Source organism: Silene latifolia, chromosome 9, assembly GCF_048544455.1.
Source record: "Silene latifolia isolate original U9 population chromosome 9, ASM4854445v1, whole genome shotgun sequence".
NCBI lineage: Eukaryota > Viridiplantae > Streptophyta > Magnoliopsida > Caryophyllales > Caryophyllaceae > Silene > Silene latifolia.
The window spans coordinates 68,430,797-68,446,733 of record NC_133534.1 but is presented as its reverse complement, the minus strand read 5'-3'; the positions used below and the strand labels follow the sequence as shown (position 1 = coordinate 68,446,733).

General features: G+C 38.1%; 1 long non-coding RNA gene across 2 annotated transcripts; it reads right to left on the bottom strand.

The window, feature by feature from the left end:
* Nucleotides 1-1,773: 1,773 nt before the first annotated feature.
* Nucleotides 1,774-9,569, bottom strand: LOC141599893 (uncharacterized). Of its 2 annotated transcripts, XR_012524007.1 has the most exons (4): nucleotides 8,915-9,565; nucleotides 7,868-7,973; nucleotides 6,867-6,986; nucleotides 1,774-1,939 (listed from the first exon to the last, which is right to left on the bottom strand). It is a non-coding gene; the product is annotated as an uncharacterized LOC141599893 (long non-coding RNA). The 2 variants fall into 2 exon arrangements; XR_012524006.1 differs by lacking the exon at nucleotides 1,774-1,939 and having other exon boundaries at nucleotides 6,674-6,986; nucleotides 8,915-9,569.
* Between the last annotated feature and the right edge of the window lie 6,368 nt (nucleotides 9,570-15,937).

Genomic DNA, 15,937 nt, shown 5'->3' with positions numbered 1-15,937 from the left:
GTATGTTCCCATTGAGACTGCAGCAACTCGTGCTCCATTCACGACTCGCAGGTCCACATCACCCTTTGCGAAGGGTTTGATGTTTTTTAGGCCCTGCAAATGATTACACAGATGAGATCCACAACCAGTATCAAGTACCCAAGTTCCGAAACTTGCATGGTTAATCTCAATCATATGAATATAAGATGACATACCAACAAGAGTGACGCGACCTGCTTTTATGTCCTCACGGTACACGGGACAGTTCCTTCTCCAATGCCCAGTCTTGTGACAATGGTGACACTCAATGTCACTGCCCTTGCTCTTTGCCTTGCCTTGTGAGCCACTAGTCTCACCAGGCCCACTCTTACCGTTTCCTGACTTTTTAAACTTTGACTTTCCTACAGTTAGGTCGTCGTGAGCTTTGCCCTTACCCTTATTCTTATTGGAAATCATGAGAACATCTTGCTTCATGCTCCCACTCAATTTCATATCCTTCTCGCCTGCATTTGAGAAGTGAGTGTAGCTCATGAGGACTTTTCTTCATGTCATTCATGTAGTAATTTGCCCTGAAGAGGGCAAAACCATCATGAAGTGAATGAAGCATACAGTCAATGACTATACTCTCATTGATTTTGCAATCAAGTGCCTCCAGTTTCTCGACATTCTCAATCATATTAAGAATGTGTGGGCTAACCGGTTGGCCCTTCTGGAGTTTCGCATCAAAGAAGCGACAGGTATGCTCATAAGTAACGATTCTCGGTGCTTTTGAGAACTCATTAGTGAGCGTGGTGAAAATCTTGTTTGCAACTTGGGCAATGAAGCGTCTTTGCAAATTGGTTTCCATTGCAAAAATGAGTACGTTCTTTATCGCACCCGCTTTCATAACGAAGTCACTATAAGCAATTGACTCGTTAGCTCTTGCATTGGGGCCTGGATTTGGCGATATTGACTCAGTTAAGTACTTGAGCTTACCGTCAGCAATGACAGCATTCCGTAATGATGCCTCCCAGACCGCAAAGTAGGACCCGTCATTCTTCAGTCGTGTGAACTGATTCATGTGGTCCATGAAAGCTTTTAGCCAGGACTCGCGTCCAAGTGTGACACTTGGCATAGGGATATCATTATTTCCAGCCATTTGTTGTAAGCAGTATTATCAAAATAAAACGTATTCTACACTGCGAAAAGAAGAAAAATATAATAAGCATACTCTTCGTTATGATTTAAGTCTAATGCAATACTGTTATAACGCGAAGACTCAAGTATTTATACAATTGACCTCCCTCAAGAATTATATAAATGATCCCAAGACTCAATTATCTGTAAATTGATAAGCCAACCTTTTAGCTAATTCTACTTTTAGAATTCTTGGTCGATAAATTTCTGTAAATTCTATCTATAGTCCATCATAATCTCGAGAAACTCTTCGGATTATAATGTTGAGGTAAACTAAGTCAACACAAACTACTTACCCAACGTAGAAGGGGTCATATGGAGAGTAAGGTCCTATATGCCTACCGACGAAGAAGGGATTCATAGATGTTTGGCCTATAAAGACTAGTCTCAATTTCAGTTTTAGAGGAAGATCCCATCAACTTTATTTTAATTCATTTTAAGTGAACTAATATCTAGCATGCGAGAATGAATAAACTAAGACGATGGCTTAAAATTGTGTGACATCTGTATGTCTATGAAAACTAACATCCAAACTATATGAGTCAATTTTCATGCATTTTAGTAGGTGGTTTGGTTTAGGCGGAATATGATGCACTAATTATCATGTGAAGAAAAACAATAGGAATGGAAAAATGTAAAACAAAAACAAAGTCCTAATGTGGCCTATCTACCAAAATGAACATAAATACAACTTTGGAATCCTTCCTAGGACCCGAGAAGCTTGTCTTGATGTTCCATCTTGGTCCTTGTAGCGGGAGTGAGCAATCCAATCTCCATCTTTAGTCTTCTCAAAATTACAATTAATAAATTACAAAATGAACCTATTTACATTCTAATTTCAAAACCATAATACTTAAAGACTAAAGATGGAGATTGGATTCTATTTACAAAAAAATTCATAATGTATGATTGTACATTAAATTCACAATCTCCATCTTGTGTGCCTATTAAAACAAGATTCTTAAACAACAATTTAACATCATGTGTGCCTATTAAAACAATTCCATTTACATTTCAATTTAATTCTTATTAAATCAAAACATCTACAAATTTATTATATTATCATCTTAACCTATTAAAACAATAATATGAATAAATCTAAATGGAAACAAAACAACAAAAACAAAGAAAAAAACAGAATACCTCTCGGCAAAAAAAAATTTCACGGCCGAAAGGTTTTTTTTCTTCAAATATTTTTTTGTTTAAATTCATTCATGAAAATCATATAAAATAATTTCGTGGCCTATGCTCTAATACCACTTATAGGAAATATCGGTATACTTCATCAAGAATTTCGGATTATAACGAAATTATAATTATATGAAATTACTAGTCATAAACGAAATTGCATAAACAAAAAGAATAGAGATTTAGAATTAACCTTTGGTCCTAGCAATATGGCCTAAGAACAATATCGAAATCGATATTCTCCTAATCGTTGCACCCAAAATGTTTTGAGAAATGCCCTTGTTCTTTTGCTAGAAAAGATAAATCCTAATTTCTAATTTTTAGGTTTTTGTGTGATGATAAGAGTTAGGTCAAAAATTAGGTTAGAAAAATAATCTCCCTCCCTCCCTTATAACCGTGTATTAGGAGGAAAAGGGGGAGATATTTTTCTTCCCTTTTTTTTTTTGCTTAAACCGTGTCTAACAAAAATGAGGAGAGAAATCTCCTTATTTTTGGTAGTTATTTTAATGTATAAAATGTGTGTATATTTTATCAATTGTCTATTATATCGACATGTATTAATAAGTCCACTCATAACATTTTGCAGTCGATTTATTAATACCGTCATCAAACATTTATTATGACAATATCGTATAATATATACATTAACTATAAATATCGCATATTTATAATTTGCTTATTAAATCTAACCGTTTATGTTTAATTACGAATTAACATCTTAATTCGTTTAAGCTAACATTATATACAATAATTAAATATAACTGTTTATATTCAATTTACGAATTTACGATTAATTAAATCTCGATTAATATTATTTAATTGTATTAAATAATCGTCTCATCATCACATTGACTAACTGTTTAGTCAAATACATGGACTAACCTTTTAGTCATATAAGACATCAATGTGATTATATTTTCATACAATCACATCTCTCAAACACATCCTTTAGGTGTGACTTTTAGGGACCAGTTGATCACCGCCATCAGTATGATAATAACGTCAAACTTCTAGCAAGCCAACCGTTATTAAGTAAACGTTAATCAACTGATAAGATACTAAGTATACCCTTGTGAACCTATAAGAGATTTATATACGTTATCACACTAACTGTGGAGGACACAAGCTCCAACAGTTGGATGAAGATACCAGCTCCTGAGCACCTCCCACCGACAGAGCCTTTACCTGCGGCAGTTATAGCTGCCGATTCTGACGAGGAGGAGGGGGATGCGCGTCCTGCGAGGCAGACGTACTTCATCGACCCGGAGATCCTCCGAGTCATGCCTGAGCCGAGGAAGGGGGAGAACGTGAGGGCTGAGGAAGATCGACCTAGGATTGGGAGAGGGCCACGCCGAGTGCGAGAGAGAGTGGCCGAGACTCAGCCACAGCAGCCGGTACCACCACAGTATCCGTTCCCTAGATACCCTTATTTTGACACCCCGGAGAGGCGTGAGAGCTACCTTGCCGAGAGAGTGTCTTCTACCCTGGCTATTCGGAACCTGCATGAGATGGCGTATGTTCAGGGTATTGGGACCTCGGGACCTCATCCGGTTTGGTGGAGGGGAGTCGGAGACAGCATCGGGGTTTTCCACTCTTATGGGGTGGACATGTCTACTTGGGGAGAGCCTCAGGCGTACCCTTACGGTGGTTTGACCCCTTGGTACGTGAGGCCAGATGCTGGAGCCGGTGGTGATGCGAGTCTTGGTACGTCGGGAGCAGGGACTTCGGGTAGTGGTGGAGATGAGCATGTGATGGACGAGCAGCAGCAGCAGGAGTGATACTCCGTTCATTTCTTTTATGTTTGTAGTTTTGATGGATATTAGTTGTTTCGGTCGGTACTTTATTTTGGAACTTGGTTGTATCGGTGGCCATAAGGCCGTACTTGCTTATTTTGAACTTGTTTTACAGGATTGGTGGTCGGGATATCATCCCGACTCGTGGTTATGCGATTATATAGCTTGTGTTTGAGATTTAGAGCATTTTTGACCTGAAGCCACTCGACCGAGTGCCCTCACTCGATCGAGTAGCTGCAGGTGAGTCTATGTAAGGAGTATTCTGATCTCGGGCTACTCGATCGAGTAGCTAAGATACTCGATCGAGTAGGGCCAGCTCAATCGAGTGCCTAACCCACTCAATCGAGTTTCACTGTTACAGGCACTTTTCGATATTTCAGTTGTTTGAATCCTTTTATTTTTGGATGTTTCGATATTAATCATGGTTGTTGATGGTTCGTAACATGTTTTAGTCTCGTTATTAGTCACGTTTTGACCTGTGCTTGAGTTCTAAGTGACATTTGTGAGATATAGGTGTGACGGGACGATGGTACATATTGTTATGGGAATTTGGCATGCAAGTGAAGTCGTTTAATTTTATGTTTGCATGTGTATATACCCATAGCTTATGAGTAATGGTTATGTAGAGTCGGATGTCATGGGTTGATAGGGACTTGAGTAATTTACATTATTTTAGTGGTATTCGTACTACCTTGAAATCTGTATGCGCATACCATCTGTCATGACTAATAGAGTAATATGTTTATAATATTTCCATTTATTCAGAGTAATGTTTCATATTGAGTTGTGGAAAGGTTGCTAGGATTGTCACATGAGATATGTGTCTATGTGTCCGAGAAGAAGTGTGTAATTTCTATAGTTCACGTTTATATGGGTTATAACAACATAATATCCGTTAGAAGTGGTGTGTGGGTAAGCAAAGTTGTGTTGAATGGTTTATGAGTAATGTCAATAAGATGTGATAGGTGTCGGATTAAGAGACAGGGAGGTCGTCGGATGGTGAACTTCGGGGACGAAGTTCCTTTTTAGAGGGGAAGAGTAATGTCGCAAAAAAAAAAAAAAACAATGCAATTATAACAATTCTTCGGTATTTTGTGGTATGTTAAAGCATGTGAACAATTGTTCGAATAATTTCATATATGTGTTTTATAGTTTCATATGTATGTCTGGTAACTTCATGATGGTTGTAATGCATCTGAGTAAAGGATTTATAGCAACTGTCGAATGAAATAGCATGTTGTACACTTAGTTCTTGGTAATTATTTGCTAATTATTTACTATGGGCTTGAGAATAAAATGTTATTGGCAACTGGAGAGTCGTCTTTGGTAAGTTGTTGTGTGGTTGGTTATCTAGTGTGTCGGTTGTTGTGTTAATTGTAGTGTCAATGTGGTTGACGGATTATGATAATCGGTTAGTGCTGTGTTGTTTCGTTGGTTGTTGTTGTGGTGCAGCTGATTGTGATTGATTGTCTATGGTTCTCGAGGTGCGTCCTCGGCTGAGTGGAGTTACTTGCGGGAGTGGCTTCACGCCCTAGTTTCGCCCTCCGTGGAACCCGCCATGGGAGGGGATGTGCACATTAATGGGACAGGGTTATCGCTCGATATGATGAGCGGGGCTTAGGTGGGAACGGCTGCGGTCCCCCACTGGCAGGGCTGGTCTAGTGGACAGTCGGTGACGGTGATTGGCTGGAGTGGTTGTGACTTGTGTGTGTGCTTGGTTGTAATTGTAGTATGCTGGTAGTCGATGTTATGTCTTGCCTCAGTTACTGACCTTGCGTGGTTGTTTCTTATTTGTTTCTGTTGTGTCTGCCGTAATCCCTTATGGTGAGCAGTCGGTCGGTCTTAGCTGGTGATGTCTTGGATGGTAGCCGGAGTCTTGGCGGGATGAGTCTTCATGAGTCATGACAGGAGTAGTTTACATAGTGTTGATGAGTTGTATCGTTTGTATCAGTAGTTTTGGTTTAATCACTTGTAAAGTAACTATAAATGTTCTTTTATCGACTTTTGATGATTACTTTCCTCGGGCAACCGTGATGGTGATGTCCTTATATGCTAGGGAAGGTCTTGTTAAGGCTCCTTGGTATATGGGGGTGTCACAGTAAATCAATTCTTAAGGTGCGCAATCACAAAAAAAAAAAAATTATAGCAGTAGCTGCAAGGAATATAATGTAGAATGGTGCCGACGTGAACCAGCCATATTAATATGCACTATAGACTCTTTGCCAGAAAGATTATTTGACATATAACAAGAAATTGTAGCTATGGCAAGTGAGCAAGGCCAGGTAGGACTTAGGAGGGCTTATTAGCAAAACTACAGCTCCACAACTAATTAAGGTGGTGTTATGCGACTTCTTAAATTCAGAAAAAGAACAAAAACGTTACAAGTCATTTACTTTCGCACCATATTCAATGCGAAAAAATACTCATCTTTTATATGTCACCTTGATAAGCTATAGGAAGAGTTAGATCATGCGCAGTGATCTGGTGTTGGGGGGGGGGGGGGGGCAATGCTACAACAAAACACAATACTGTTTCTAAGTCGAGTAATAAGCAAGTACAAGAGACTGCACTTTTTATGGAACCCACACTCAAAATTATACAGTATGAAACACGTTTTTCTAGCCAATATTGGCTATAACAAGTTAGGTCCACCAATATAATATAAATTGTTCTTTTGGGTTGAATAAGTACTACACTTACTGAAGGAGATGTAATAGAATATATGTATACCTTATTTTATGCTTTGCTCTCAAACAATGTCCCGAGATATGCATCTTCTCAATTTTCTGGCTTGTCTATATCCGAAACTAAAATTGTACAGTGCCCGAGTCAAAAGAATCAACTCTACAACTGAATAATGGAAGAAAATCAAGAAATAGACAGAAGTCAAGCGATACTACAAGTGAAAAGTAATCGATAAATAATGAACTGGAAGAGATGGAAGACTTTGAATGTTACAGGACAACCATGTTCATGGATTCTCTAGACCAGGTTAGAGGAATCCTATATTCCATCTGGGATAAGGTTCCAGGTACTGAAAATTTAAGGAATATAACTTGCAATAAAAGGGGCACATCAAAAATAAAAGAATATAGCAATAAAAGTTGCAGTGCATCTATTCTAATGCCTATTGCTTATCGTCCACAGTAATGAGAATTTGGTCATTGTTGGGACCTGAGAACAACTAAAAACAATCAGAGCAAAAAGAATCCAAATGCTGAATGCATTGGAGACAATCATTAGACCAAATACATTAGAGACCAAAAGAACCAAGTGCAACCATGAAAATACAAGAACATAGCCAATTACTTGATTTCTATAATTGTTCATTCTATTAGTACTAATTATATCTTGAGTAGAGAAGGGCACACAAGCCTGAAAAACGAACACCACTACGACTATAACAAGCCATGAAAAAGCGTAAACCTGAACAAAATAAAAGTATTGCTGAGTAACCAAATTAAGAGTGCCTAAAAACAATGAAATTCAGCTATTGTGAAGGAACACAAAAGCATGCGGAAAAACTCAAGACAATGGCCTAATCTGTGCACATCTCGACTGAAGGTTTACTCTCCTTTGCCACATGCTACTTTTGTTTCAAACAATAAGATGGTTGAGACCAACATCTCGTCCCTTTCCTACTTGGATATATTCATGGTCATATTCATATCCCAGCCTTAATGTAGAGTTGAATCCTATAGCTTAAGGTAAATATGAGCAAAATTAAGTACCTGAAATCTTCAAACCAGCTTTTATGTCACCTTCCTTAATGTTCACAGGCGCTTTTAGTCACTTGTATTTTGGTGGCTGTCAAATTCCTTAAGGATGAGTAAGTACCTGAATTTTTCAACTCAATAATACGGTCCTTGTTATTTTATAGGGAATGAAATTTAGGAGACTAACCATTCTAGATAGGATAGCTAAAATAAAAATCAAAGTCAATCATAGTCAAAGCTATTATGCTATGGAAAATCAAACAGAATGATAGATAATTCAAATGCTCGGGTTCATGACACCAAAAGAATATTGAGTATGAAGTGTTTCAATCTATCAAATCCTAATAACATTAGACAATAGTTAAAAAAATGAGTAGCCAACCTGCGCAAAGTCAATTCAAATCCTAAAATTAAAAAGTTCACTATTATGAGCAAAATAATCAGATAAAAATGTTCATGGAGTTTGTGAATAGCTCAATCCTCGACAATTATTTAACAATTACAAAGTACTAGTTGAAACTAAGCTTTTTCATCCAAATTCAATAGATTAATAAACAAACAAATATAACGAAACAAATAAACAAATAAATCATGTGTGTCATCATATAAGCATAATTAAACCCATACTGTACAACTAATTCATATTGAAGTAAAAACCCTTAATTATATCAATTCTAATCATCAAATATAATCAGTGTAAGCCTAATACTTGTAATGCAATAGAAAGTATGCTATATTTAAGTTCACATAACAGTAAAAACAACACACAACAATCTAATTTTCTATATTTCGAATCAAAAATTAATTACCCAGAAACCCTAATTAGTTTCCCGCAGTCGAGGCATAGGATCTGAATTCACGCCACATTTATCAACTTCTAATTCAAATTTTGACATAAAATCCCAATTTCCTACAAACACTAAACTATAAATTCGTTGGTTTAACAATAGTTTATGAACACAAATTACAATCTTTTACTATACCCATAATCAAACAATATCGTTACAAAATATAAACAAAAATTAGTGTAGATCAAGATTTACATATAATTAGAGTAATTACCGCTCACAAATGGAGAATCGGGGGAGGTCATCGGTGTAACAAAGGGAGCCATGATGACGCTTAAGGGTGTGTTTGGATAGCAAAACTGGAGGGAAAGAGAGGAGAGGGGAGGGGGAAAGAGGGAAGGGAAAGGGAGAGAAAGGGAAGGGGAAAAGAGAGGGAATGGAGTGTTGGTGTTTGGATACAATTTCCCTTCAAATCTTGCCTATTATAGAGAGATTTTAATTAGGCTTGGAAGAGGGAAATTGAATACCTCCAAATCTCCCCCCTCCATTTCCCTCCACCTTCAATTGTTATCCAAATAAGAGATTTTAAATCCCCTACTCTCCCTCACTTTCTTTTCCCTCCAAATCCCTCAATCCAAACACACCCTAAACGATGTTAACGATTGAGCCATGATCGTTCTTAAACGATGTTGGTGCGAGTGTCAAAGACGGTAGTGAATAAGCTAGAATGATGGGAGAGTTAGGTATTTTTGTTCTTGTAAAGAGGGTTCTGGACTTGTGGCTGCTAGAGACGGCAATGAATTAAGTACAAGTATATGCTTTTATTTTCTTTTTTTCCTTAGATCTCATTTGCTTCGTCTTCCATATAAAACGCCTCTAATATGATAATTGCGGCGTTTTTTTTGAAATAATCGCCTTAAATAGTTCTATGTATGAAAAAATTAAAGTAAAATCTTATCCTCTATTTGCTGCGGTTTGGTAAAAATGCCGTAAATAAGGAGCCATAAATCATTGTTTTCTATTAGTGGAGCACAGTCGATCAGGAAGTATAACTCAATTTGAAGTAATCTATTTTGTCTTTGAGATTCCTAATTTGTTAAGAGAATTGAATTGTACTTTTAATTTGACTCTAGTTTGTAGTTATTAAGCATGTGTACACCAATCTCTACTCTTACACTATTATTTACACGATAGCAAAAAATTTCCTCCACCTCAGATGTAATACCTCGTAAATTTATATAATTGAATTCGTATTATGGGCAAGATAAAAAAAATGAAGAGATATAAGCTAGAGAGAGAAAAATTCTAAAATTCACAAAAAACGACTCAAACCCCTAGATTTCTGTGCAATAATATGGTAATAATGGCGAGAGGATCTTCGAGCAATCAAGCCTCTTCGTCCAAATCTACCCAAAAATCAAAACATTGTCTTCTTTTTCTGTCCTTGCACCACAAAACCCTAAAAATTGTCCGAGTACTACTGATTCTGGCAAAACGAGGAACATCAATGAGATTACCGGAATCCCTCCTTTTGAACTCGATTCCTTGGAAGTTGATGAGAATGGCGAGGAATGGTTGGTACAAGGTAAACGTAAACAAACCCTAGTGAGTATTGAAGAGGAACCTTCTGAGATGATGCAGTGCAGTATTGAGGATGTGCAGGAGGAACTCAACTACTGGAAATCTTCTGTGTACTGTTTCATTTTAGGAGCAAATCCACCCTGGAAAATCGTCGAAGAATTTGCGAGAAGAATTTCGGCTAATTTTCCGATTGATAAGGTATCATTCTTACCTAATGGAGTTTTCCTTATTAGGTTCATGAATGAAGCGAGTAAGGTGGTTGTTCTTAATTAAGGACACTATTTATTTAATAATAAGCCACTTATTGTCAGAGATTGGCAACCTAACATTGAACTAACTAAGGTTAAGAACGTTGCATACTTGGTTAAACTCCTAAATTTACCTCTGAATTTTTGGGGTAATTATTTACGCAAGATTGCAGGACAGATTGGTCAATTTATCAGAAGTGATCCCTCAACTGTGGAAAAAAATCGTTTAAGTTTTGCGAGAATTTTACTTGAGGCTCCCTTTGGTGAGAAACTCCTAGACTTTGTTAAATTTCTTGATGAGGATGGTCATGTAGTTAAGATTGAATTGGAATGGGAATGGAAACCTATCTTGTGATCTGTGTGCGGTGGGATTGGCCATGAGAGTAAGAAAAGCAGGAAACCCAAACCAAAAACTACTTAACCAAATTTCCCCCCCCCAACAAAGAAATGGGTTCCCATAAAAAATGTTGCCCTAACTGTCACTGTGTTTATTGATAAACCAGTATCCCTTGTTGTTGCTGCACCTGGTCCTTCTGAGGTTGCCACAACTCCGGAGGTAGTGTAACATCAGCTTCAGGTGTCCTGGAATAAGGATGGCACGTATAGGCAAGTTAACACTCATGCAAGACCTGTGGTTACTATGAGTAGAAAGGCTATTATACAGGCTGGGCAACAATCTTCCAACTTTAAGCAATACACCTTTTTTGATGCATTAAACAATGCTACTCCTAAGGTTGGAATTGGCACCAATGGTAATGTGTTACTCCCATCTAGGGGTAGTGCATAATATTGGATTTCTGAATGTTAGGGGATTGAATAGTCCTACTAAACAAAAACAAATCAAGTGGTTCATGCATACTCATCAAGTAGGGCTATTTGGTCTCCTTGAGACTAAGGTAAAACCTAAGTCGCTAAATAAGATACAAATGAATATTTGCGATGGATGGTCTGTGTCTACTAATACAGCTTATCATAGTGGTGGAAGAGTCTGGGTATTGTGGAATTCATCTAAATTTCAAGTTCAATTTATATTTTATAGTGCTCAAATGATTCATATGACGGTTACTTACATAAGTTTGAATTTCAATATAAAAAACAAAACCCTAATGGAGAGCCCTAATGTGCGATTAAGAGGCGATTAAGAAAACTCCTTTCTTCATCGTTTTGAGGTTAACTTTTATCCTGATTATGGCACGGAATTCTGCAAAAAAGCTTCAAAAGAAGAGATCTATTAGCCCTACGCAATCTAAGTCCCAAAAGAAGGGTAGCAAGAGCCATAGTCATGAAAAGAAAACTGGACCAGGAGAGGAAGATGTTTCACGTACTAAAGCCATGCATGAAGTTGTACCTATTCAGGAGTTATCTTTCGAGGATGAAGAAGACCCTAGTGCAAATGTCAAATGGGTAACACAACGTGAAAAGAAGCAGAACGTGGTGAATACCGAAAAAGTGATGGAGAACATAGATGAGAATAAAGGTAAAACTGATACCCTAATTTAGTTTACTAATGAGGACACGCAGGATGAAGTTAATTATTGGAAACTAGCAGTGTACTGTTTTGTGCTAGGTGCAAATCCTCCATGGGAGGTCCTTAATGGTTATATACATAGGGTATGGGGAAAGCATGGAATAGACAAGATTTCTTTCCTTCCTAATGGAGTGTTCCTAGTAAGGTTTAAGGATATTAAGGACCAAGAACAAGTCCTGCAGGCTGGTTATCATATGTTTGATAACAAACCATTAATAGTGAAGCCCTGGCAGGAGAATGTGGACTTAATGAAAGAAGAAGTGAAGGTGGTTCCAGCTTGGATAAGACTACATGGGTTGCCCCTTAAATATTTGGGTAAATGTTTGCCAACTATTGCGGGATTAGTCGGACCCTATGTCAAGTCTGACCTGGCTACAGAGGAGAAAACTAGACTAGGCTTTGCTCGTGTCATGATTGAGTTGAAAGTTGGTCAGCATATGCCTAGTTCAGTCAAGTTCCTGGATGCAGAAGGAAAGGTGATTGTTATTCAAGTTGAATATGAATGGAAACCCATATTGTGTGAGAAATGTAAGAGTCTTGGCCATGATGGTAAGAGTTGCAGACAGGTTGCTCAGAAACAGAAAGGAGTGCCTCCTAAAAAAGTGTGGAGACCAATTGTTCCTGTTAGCACCACCATTTCAGATGTTAAATTCCTAGCACTTCAAGGTTAGTCCCCTCCTGTAAAGCAGGCTAGGATTACAGTGGTGCAGTCAGACAACAATGTTCCTCCTCTGCAAATTACTTCAGGCACTGATGCTGCTATTCAGAATGTGACACAGGCTACTACAGTACAGGTGAAAGATATAGGTGACCCCTCCAACAATTTGAATAATGAATAATATAGGATTTTGGAACGTTAGAGGGCTCAATAATGTAAATAAACAAAAGATAGTTAAGCAATTCATTCAGAATAATGAGATTTGTTTGTTTGGTCTTTTAGAAACAAAAATAAATGGTGAAAATGTGCATAATATTTCCAATAAAATGTTAGAAGGGTGGTGTGTGACAACAAATTGTAACTTGCATAAAGGGGGGCAGAGTTTGGATTTTATGGCAATCTAGCATCTTTGATGTGTGGGTTCTGCAATATGATCCCCAATTTATACACGTTAAGGTGACTGTCAAAATTACTCAGAAATCCTTCTTCCTGAGTATGATTTATGCTTATAATGAGGGTGTGGAAAGGAAATATCTTTGGGCAAAGCTGGAGAACATTGCATCTAATTCCCATGGTCCATGGGTTATGGCTGGTGACTTCAATACGGTTATCTCTCCTGATGTGGCAATACCAAGCAAGAGGATATGGATGATTTTATTGACTGTATTACCACTTGTGGAATGACTGATATTCATGCCACTGGTGCTTACTTTACTTGGACGAATAAGGAAGATGCTGCTCATAGGAAGTTTAGTAGGCTGGATAGGTTTATGGTTAATCAAGAATGGTTGCATACTTTCCCTGAAATGGCAGCCTATTTTCATCCTGAGGGACTCCTTGATCATAATCCGTGTGTCGTCAGGAATACAAAACTGGAAGGTAGGAAGAATGCAAGTTTTAAGTACTTCAACATATGGAGCACTGCTCCTGATTTTTTGGCTAAAGTTCAACAAGCTTGGTCTATTCAAATAGAGGGGAATATGATGTTTAGAGTAGCCAAACGTCTGAAAACTTGAAGGGTGTACTCAAAGGCCTGAACAGGGACCGTTACTCTGATATTGAAAACAAGGCTAGTCAGGTTTGTCATGAGTTAGAGAGAATTCAATTGCTTCTTAAAGATGATACTGCCAATGCTGATTTGATAACTCAGGAAATTACTGCTGCTGCTAGTGTCAGATTCTTGACAGCTGCCAGGGATAGTTTTCTGCAACAAAAGGCGAAGTCCAAGTGGCTAGAGGAAGGGGACACTAATTCTGCTTATTTTCACAGTGCTATTAAAAAGAGATGCTTGCAGAATAAGATCATTCAAATTGAAAATATGCAGGGCCATCTTTGTACTGATAGAGAGAATATTCATCAGGCATTCATAGACTACTATACTGATCTACTTGGCAACAAGAAGTCTACTGAGTATGTCAGAAATGAAGTCCTTCAGCAGGGTCCATTCTATTCTGATGCACATTCAGCTCTATTAAATACACCAGTGACAGATGAGGAAATTAAGCAAGTTGTTTTTGCTATTCCTAAGGACAAGGCCCCTGGTCCTGATGGCTACACCAGTGGGTTTTTTAAAGATACTTGGGACACTACTGGACCTGATATTTGCTATGCTATCAAATAATTCTTTAGGAATGGCCAGTTGCTATCTCAGATCAATGCTACTAATATCACTCTTATTCCCAAATGTGAAAGACCTACCACAGTCAAGCACTTTAGACCTATTGCCTGTTGTAACCTGCTTTACAAGGTCATCTCCAAACTTCTTTGCAACAGGTTAGCTTTGGTACTTCCTGACATAATACATGAAAACCAGGGAGCTTTTATTAAAGGTCGTTCAATTATTGAAAATTTCCTAATTTGTCAGGACATAGTTCATATGTATGCAAGAAAAAGTGCCTCCCCCAGATGTCTGTTTAAAATTGATCTACAAAAGGCTTATGACACAGTAGAGTGGGACTTTGTAGAACAAATGCTGTATGGGTTACAATTTCCTGAACATTTTGTCCACCTGGTGATGAGCTGTATCAGGACTCCCTCTTATACTTTGTCCCTTAATGGAAATTTATTTGGCTACTTTAAGGGACAGAGGGGACTCAGACAGGGTAACCCCATCTCTCCCCTCTTGTTCACTATATGTATGGAATACCTTACCAGGATCATCAAATTTGCTACTGCTAGATGGCCTTTTCATTATCATCCCAGCTGCAAACCCCTCAAGCTTACCCACCTGATATTTGCAGATGATCTGCTATTATTTTGCAAGGGAGATACTCCTTCTATCATGCTGCTTATGAAAGCTTACACCTCATTTTCTAATGCTTCTGGACTGAGCATGAATAGTGCTAAATTTGAGATTTTCTTTAATAGAATGCAAGAGGATATCAAAGAAGGTATCAAATCAGTGACTGGTTTTACTGAAGGAGTTATGCCTTTTAGATACTTAGGGGTGCCTATCCAGCCTGGTAAGATATCCAAGAAAGAATGCACTTCTCTGACTGAAAAAATGGTCTCAAGGATTAGGGGTTTGGGAGCAAAGAAGTTATCATATGCTGGCAGGGTCACCTTAATCAATTCTGTGCTCAATAGTTTGTATAATTACTGGGCTCAAATGTTTATCATTCCTCAAAGTGTTATTAAATGAATTGAAGCAATTTGTAGGAATTACCTATGGGATGGCAGCCCTGATTTCCATAGAGTTCCTCTGGTAGCTTGGGACAAAGTTACTGCTTCAAAAAAGGAGGGTGGACTAGGGATCAAAAAAGCAGATATTTGGAACATTGCCACTGTTGGTAAGCTTGTAAACTGGATCCATTCCAAGGCTGATAGATTGTGGATCAAATGGGTAAATGCTATTTATATTAAAGATCAGAACTGGCAGGAGTACACCCCCTGCTGACAGTACTTGGGTTTGGAAGAGTATCTGCAAAGTGAAAGAGAAGCTTAAAGATGGGTTTGTGAATGGAAGCTGGGAACATCATCCTAAAGGTTATACAATAAGGAGTGGCTATGACTGGCTTTACTCTGAACAGGCTACAGCATTCTGGTCACCTGTTGTTTGGAATAATTGGAATGTCCCTAAGCATTCCATGGTTACCTGGTTGATGATGCATAATGGGATGAATGTCAAGGAAAAGCTACTCAAAATAGCCTGCTGCACTGATGATTTATGTATGTTGTGTGAGGCCCAAACTGAGACTGTGGAACATGTGTTTTCTGACTGTGTGTATAGCTGCAGAATTAAAGCTCAGCTGACTCGGTGGTTTGGAGGGAATGTCCCTGATA